Source organism: Microtus ochrogaster, linkage group LG1 (assembly GCF_000317375.1).
Source record: "Microtus ochrogaster isolate Prairie Vole_2 linkage group LG1, MicOch1.0, whole genome shotgun sequence".
NCBI lineage: Eukaryota > Metazoa > Chordata > Mammalia > Rodentia > Cricetidae > Microtus > Microtus ochrogaster.
Window position 1 is genome coordinate 22,277,225 of NC_022027.1, and position 7,877 is coordinate 22,285,101.

A 7,877-nucleotide genomic window follows, 5' to 3' on the forward strand; every position below is an offset into this window, starting at 1 on the left:
AAACTTTCAAATAAGTCATCCTGCCACTCCAGGAAAAAAACAAATGGAAAGAGCTCTCCTCAGAGGCAGTTTCTAATACAAGCTTTCTTGTGGATTTTCTAAGCACATCCCAGTATATGCATACTACTTAGATTTTCTGAATTACAATTAATCTCATTTTGAGTCATTAAAATGTTCTAAATATTGTTTGTTTTATACTTATGTTATTACTTTTTTAAGGATTTATTTATCTACTATGTCTAGTGCTTTGCCTGTATATGCCTGCAGGTCATAAAAGGGCACCAGACAGAGGGTTGTGAGCCACCATGTGGGTGCCGAGAACTGAACTCAGAACCTCTGCAAGAAAAGCCAGTGCTCTTAATTTCTAAGACATCTCTCCAACTCTTTTATTTTTTCCCCCCAGCTTTACTGTGTAGCTGCCTGGGATGAAACTCACCAGGTACATCAAACTGGTTTCAAAATCAAGAGATCTGCCTTTCTCTGGCACCTGAGTGTCGAGATCAAAGATGTGCCACCACACCCTGGTATGGCTTGTTTTATAATTAAACTGCTTGCTGCAATTCTTCAAAGTTTGAGTTAACATGGTTGCTCGTGGTATTAGTTATAAGCATCAAAATTACTTTCATTCCCAGAATGAACTAAAAACTTCAAGTGATTTTATTTAAAACATTTTATGACATAAAGTCAGTTGAAACCATGTTTAGTGGGTCTAACATGGAGCTTAACGAGAGAGTCTTTCCATAACTTATAAGAGGCCTTCCATTCAATTTCTAGCACTGACAGAAGAGAGAAGGAAGGAAGTTAAGAGGCTACCATGGGCTATATTGAGATTTTCTCAAAAAAAACAAAACAAAGCAATAAAACAAACAGAAAGTGCTGGAGAGATGGCTCAGCAGTTAAGAGTATTGGCTACTCTTCTAGAGGACCCAGTTTTGATTCCCAACACCTACATGGTGCCTCACAGCCATCAGTAACTCCAGTTCCAGGGGATCTAATGCCCTCTCAGGCACCAGGCACTTACACAGTGCACAGACAGACAGAGCAAACATCCACACTCATAAAATAAAAATAACAATTAAAAAACATGAGACAAGAACCGCAGTTGGTTTTAAATGTTACTGCCCATTGTAACTTTGCAGTAACAAATGCATGAGATAGACGGAGAAATACATGGCTGCTAATAGAAGCCCAAGGTCCCTAAGTGAGGCTAGAGCTGGCCAACGGCAAGTGTGACCTAAGCCTCCTTGGAAAGGGCGAGGCTAACAAGACAGAAGACTTAGAACACCAGTCTCATTTGCAAAAGGTCTTGCCCTGAGAACTCTGGAGTTTATGCTTGTCCTAGGAAGTCCAAAGAGTAAGACACTCACATCGACAGATGTAGAAACAAATGACCTCATCGTCAAGGATATCTTTTTGATGGGAAGAAGATAAAGAAATGCACAAGGAAGAAGAAAACACTCCAACTGATTTCAAGCTACCTGTAGGCTCACAGAGCAAAGCAAGAGGACCTGGGAGGTTTCAGGGTCTTCTGTTGTTGTTGCTGCTGCTCTATTAGAAACAATGCCTCACTATGCTGCCCTTGCTAGTCTCAAATAGTCCTCCTACCTCAGCATCCTGAGTAACCAGAAATAGAGTTATGCTTAGAGTATTTCTCAAAATCGTCTCCTAACTCTGCAACTTCAGGCAAATACAGCAGCAACAAAAACTTCTCAAAAAATACAATATATCTATCTATCTATCTATCTATCTATCTATCTATCTATCTATCTATCTATCTATCTATCTATCTATCTATCTATATCTTCCAGGTAGATTGCAAATAGGACAGAAAATACTATCTGTCCTTAATGAAAACCCAGTTTAGGGCTGGAGGGATGGTTCGTCAGTGAAAAGCACTGGCTGCTTTTGCAGAGGATTGACACCAACATGGTGGACAAGTCCAGTTCCAGGGGATCCAGTGCTATCTTCTGACCTCTGTGAGTAACAGAAAACAACTCAGCTTAGTGAAAGTTGTGTGTGCAGCTCTAAACGCTGTAGCTCACAAGCAGCGAGACAAGCAGAGGAAGCACAGAACTGGGCTTCAACCATTCATTATGTCTCAGTGTATTCATCTGTAAGATGTGGGTAGTAACACTTACACCTAGGTTGCTCTGCAGCTACACGAAAAATAAAGAGTAATACTTAGCATTGTAACCTTATCTATCATACTGTTCTCCCAAATCAGAACTAGTATAAAAGAACTATCTTCCAGAAAAAGAGACATAAAACACCAGGAAACATTCTCAAACTTGAACGTAAAATAAAATCACCCAAAGGGTTTGTTGAAAGTGCAAATTTGGAGCTGGGTGTGGTGGTTCATGTCTGTAATTACACTGGGGAAGCCTCTGGGGGAAAGAGATGGGAAGACTTCCAGTTAACCAAGGCCAGCCCTCGCTATGGAGACGCCACCTCAAAAAAAAAAAAAAAAAAAAAAAAAAAAAAAAAAAAAAAAAAAAAAAAAAAAACAAAGCCTGGTGGAAGAAGTAGGATCAGAAGTTTAAGACAGGTCCCAGGTCAGCCTAGGCTACATAAAACCCCTCCAAAAAAAAATAACAAGGTCTGGGCACAAGGGCCTAGGTTAAATTTCCAACACTACAGAAAAGTGGATTGGATTGGAGGAGAATACAGATTCTGGGAACCAATCTCTCTAAGGTTCCATAGGTCTAAAATAGAATGAGAATGTTTTCTGACTCAAACACCAAGGATTAAAAGTGTCCTATAAGAAGCTGAACGTTAGTCTTCTGAGAAAGAACAGGCCTAAAGAAGTGCACAGATACGTACGTCCACAAGTTCATCCAGCCAACAGTCAGAGTTCCAGTATATAAACCTGAAGCACTGCCATCAGACGCAGAATTTATCCCTTGAGACAGGGTTGCTCTGTGTAGGCCTGGCTGTCCAGGAACTTAACCTGTAGACCAGGCTGGCCTTGAACTCACTGAGATCCACCTGCCTCTGCCTCCCAAGAGCTAGGGTGAAAGGCGTCCACACCACCTTCCAGCTTGAAGTAGAAAAAAAAAAAAAACTGAAAATTAAGGCAATCCACGTAGTAGGAAATGCTGTGAATAAAATGAAAAAAAAAAAGAATAGAGAAATGATGTCATTTCTCAGGAAAGCCGACATCTGAGCTACAACCTGAATGACAGAAATGAATTGGCTAAAGCAAACCGGGAGAATACTGAAGCCCCAGGGTACAGGAAGAGCAAAGACCTTAAGGCAGCTCCAACACTAGCATCACACACAACAAAAGGGATGGAAAGCGGAAATATTCTGATGCAGCCAGACTCCAGTACAGGTCTAGGTGGAATACAGACACACAAGCATGGTAAGAAAGGAAGGCAGAGGCGAGGAGGAGTGTCTGCATGTGTGTGCCTGCGCGTGTGTATGTGTGTATCTCTGTGTGTGCAACAATCTAACTTACATTTTAAGGAATCTCTTAGGCTGCGATGGGAGAAAGCACAGTAAGCAGCCGATGTTGAAGAGAGGCCAGGAAGTTACTTCAGTTGACCACATAAGAGATGGGGACCGTCTAGCAAGGATGGCAGCACCAGGGTGAGGAAAGTGTGCTATAACTTCTTTTAATTAAAGGGACTGCAGAAATGGCTCGGCCATTAAGAGCACTTGCTACTTGTCCAAAAGACCCAGTTTGGTTCCTAATCCCCTTGTCTGGCATTAGGTCATAACCAAACTCACAACCGCTCCAGCACAAGGGAGTCCAATATTCTCCTCTGGCTTCCTTTGGCACACAGATGCACACACACACACACACACACACACACACACACACACAGATGCATATTTCACAAATGTAAAAATTTTGTGAAAAAAAAAAAAGACTTGTAAAAATTAATGAAAACTGAACCGAGTCAGAGTGTACTAAGCCTGTGGAATTAGTTACTCAGGAGATAATGACCATAGAGACTTATAGGTCTTAAGAAAGCTTCTAAGACAGAAGCCCGAATTGCATTAGCAGATTTAGGATACTTCATGGTACTTAGCCTTTGAAGCTGGGGTGAAGAGGGCATTCTCCTTTGGCATCAGTGGTTAGAAAGAACAAAAACCCTATACCAGAAAGCACACTCCCAATGCTAATGAAGTACATTAAGTGCTCTGAGCAAAGTAAAATAGCTCCAGGGCCTCTGGGCTGGGGTGCTAACAGCTACTCTGCAGTTGGAATACTATAACTAAGGATTGCACATAAACTTACCTGACTGGAACTACTAAATCAGACTTTTCTCAAATTCCACATTGCACTTGCTCCCTTGAGACTTTAACAAGTGAAACCTCACATGTCATTCCATGTCTATTGAGTTCTTAAATCTAACATCATCGCCAAAGAGACATGGGAGGAAAAATTTCAGCACCATGGCATTAGTAGCTGTTGCTGGGTGGTGGCACAGACAATGCACGCCTTTAATCCCAGCACTAGGGAGGCAGAGGCAGCCAGATCTCTGTGAGCTCGAAGCCAGCCTGGTCTACAGAGCAAGTTTTCAAAACCCTGTTTAGAAAAATCAAAAATTAAACAAACAAACAAACAAAAAACTATCGTTTTTTTCAACAGTGGATTTTACCTGAAAAGGTCCATAGTCCATAGCTGCAAAAAATGAATGAATGGATAGACAGACAGACAGACAGAAAGAATTATTTATTTTGCGTTTGAGATCAGCCTGGTCTAGAGTGAGCTCCAAGACAGCCAGCAATGTCTACACAGAGAAACCATGTCTCTAAAACATAAAAAAAATAAAAATAAAAATTGCCAAGCAATGGTGGCACATGCCTTAAATCCCAGCACTTGGGAGGCAGAGGCAGGCGGATCTCTGTGAGTTTGAGACCAGCCTGGTTTGAGGAGCTAGTTCCAGAACAGGCTCCAAAGCTACAGTGAAACCCTGTCTTGAAAAACCAAAAAGAAGAAAGAAAGAGACAGAGAGAACGCCAGTATAAGAAGCCCACAGAAAAAAGCAAATGCATGGTTGGGGGAAGGATGGCTGCTCTTGCAGAGAACCTGGGTTTGGTTCCCAGCACCTGTAACTCCAGTCCCATGAATTTAACACCTCCTGGGCACTCAGGAACACACAAGGTGCACAGACATAATATAGGCAAAATACCCATATACATTAAATCAAAATAAATAAATTTATTTTTTAAAAAACAATGCAGTGGTGGTACTCGCCTTTAATCCCAGCACTTGGGAGGCTGAAGCAGACAGATCTTTGTGAGCTCAAGTCAGTCTGGTCCACAGAGTGAGTTCCAGAACAGCCGAGGCTACACAGAGAAACCCTGTCTCCAAAAAACAAAAACAAAACAAAAAAGCAAATGCAGCACGATAGCATATTTGTATAAAACAAATGCAAAAGTGTTTGGAAGGATATAAACTAACATCTGGAAAGTTGAGTGGCAGAATTATTATTTTCTCCTCATGTACGTCTAACATTTTCTCCACTCATCAAAAAAACATGTCGTACAAGCAAAAATAATGTTTTAGGATAGTACAAAGGGTTTTTTTTTCTTTTAAGCTAAAAAGGGGGAAGTGCAAAAACAAAACAAACAAACAAAATTCCCTGTATCTGTAGCAAGAGCATTCCAAGTATGGTAAAAAATAAAATTTAAAAAAAGCCCATGACCTACACAGAAGGAAAAGACTTGGTAACAGGTCCGTTACTGCCCTAGGACATGCACTTCAAAGAGAATCTAAATTCCTAAGAATTCTTCCCAGATTTGATGGAAAGCAATCAGACTCCCCCCCCCCCCCCCCGTTCTTTCCTACCGCTTACCACAGAAACACTTCCACTAAAGGATCTTGGAGAGGGGAAGATGTCCCTTTTTAAACCGCGTTGGGTCACCCAAGTTTGGTTTCTGGTCTGAGTACAGAGGGCAGCAGAAGGGTGGGCGACCACACTAAAGGAATCTGCGTGAGCGTTGAGTCACCTGAAGCGCTGAAGCGCATGCAGCTGCTTTCCCTAACCTCCACATCAGACCAGGGCAGCAAGAATGCCTCCTAAGCGTCTCCAGACTAAACACTTGGAAAATTGCAGCTTTTCCAAATTGTTGTACGAAAAGCTGCTAGCAGTTTCTGACAAGACAGCAAAAAGATCGGGAGGGTCTCTTCTACAAATGCAGGTATAAATGCTTCCTGGGGCTCATCCTGCGCTCCAGATGCAAACCCAAGGCATTCCATTAAGACCACATTCTCTGTTTTTCCAACTGGGGCAACTAAAAACATCCTGCCGCCTCTCTACGGTTAGCAAGTATCATCTTGGCTAAAATCCCAACGTTTAAACAGCTACTTCAGAAAACTTCGGCTTTAAGCAGCGACTCCGATCTCAAGCCCTTGCCAGGCTATCGCCCTGCATTCCTTCCAATAACGGTGTTGCCGCTACCTGCTCATTTTCAGCCCAGCTCCCCATACAGAGCCCACAGGAAAGGGGACTCTTTTAAATCCGCAGCACAATGGAGGCTAAAAGGAGCTGTGGCTTTCAGGATGGCAGCTATCAGACACCACAACAAAGGCCCGCGTCCGGGTGACTTCATCGGACCCACCAGGCGAAAGCTACCGCCCGACTTTCGGGGTTACTGTCCCCAGATCCCTGCACGCCCACGCTGCCTTTCGGGCCCCGAAAGTGAGAGCGCCCGGAGTGCGGGTGCCCGTCCAGCCCAGCTGCAGGCTGCCCGGCCGGCGGCCGCGGGCTCCCCGGGTGCAGCGCCCAGCCGGAGCTGCCCTCTCTGTCGCAGCGGTCCCCGGGAGCGCGCGGGCATAGAAATAGAAGTGACGACGCGAAGACGGTCGCCGAGGAGGGTGGTGGGCCAGGGGGACACTCACCCGCCCAAACAAACGGCGGGCGGGGAGGGTGGCAGCCGGGAGCGTTCCGGACGCCGCTGTCGCTGCCGCTGCTGCTGGCCGCCGCCGGCCTCCTCCCCTCTGTTTGGACTCCACAGACCACGTCACTCTTAGCCACGAGACCCGGATCTGCCGGCTCCCGAGGGCGGCGCAACAGATTGCAGCGCCCGAGCCGCCCGTGACCCCGCCGAGTGAGCATGCGCGTGTCGCGCTGGCTGCCGGCGTCGGAGGGGGGCGGCTCCCTCAGCTTCGGCGCTGACGTGCGTGGGCGCGCCGAGCGCGGAGGGGGGAGTTCCGGTGGGGAGGGGTGGGGCTGCTGCACTGTGAAGGAAGGGCGTGGGGGCCGTCGGATTGTCCCACGTCGTCTCCGTGTGTTTACCGTCGTCTGACGTCTGCGTCCGCGTGCTGCGGGACTGGCTTCCGTCCTCCGCAGCGTTTAGTCACACGTAGGTGGAGGTGCGCGTGAATTGGTGTCTGCTGAGACCCGGTCTACCTGCAGAGGTGGTGACCCACGTGAACATCGGAACTCGCAGATGACAGAAGCGCGTCAACCGTGGGGGTTTGAGTGATCCCGATGACTCTCCGAACAGTGTTGGGCCGGGAAAGCAGACCTAAATGAAGCTCGGCTTTAACGTTAAGGTGTCAGAAGCCAGGTGTGGTGACGCAACAGCTCTGGGGGGTGGGGCAGTGGTTCCTGGACAACCAGGGCTACACAGAGAAACCGTGTGTGTGTGTGTGTGTGTGTGTGTGTGTGTGTGTGTGTGTGTGTTGAGGGCGGGGGTGGGATTCGAGGTCAGCCAGTGCGATATAGAATCTCAATTTTTGTAAAAAAAAAAAAATGAGAGGAACCCAAGCCAAATGAGAGTAGGTAGCTTCCTTACTTGGGCTAGGGAGCCTAGGAAGTAGTATTTCAACAATCCAAAGACAACTTTTCACACCTATGTAAGGAAATAAGAAAGGTCTGGAAACAGCAAATAGAAGTGTGGGGCCTAATAAGCAAAAGCAT

At 45.6% G+C, this 7,877-nt stretch overlaps 1 protein-coding gene across 1 annotated transcript in view; it reads right to left on the bottom strand.

Moving 5' to 3' along the window:
* Positions 1 to 7,055, bottom strand: part of Smim14 (small integral membrane protein 14) — a 48,004-nt gene extending 40,949 nt beyond the window's left edge. Inside the window, exon 1 of the mRNA XM_005359271.3 lies at positions 6,854 to 7,055. The gene's annotated coding sequence lies outside the window, so the exon portion shown is untranslated. The remainder of the gene's footprint in view (positions 1 to 6,853) is intronic.
* Positions 7,056 to 7,877: the final 822 nt, after the last annotated feature.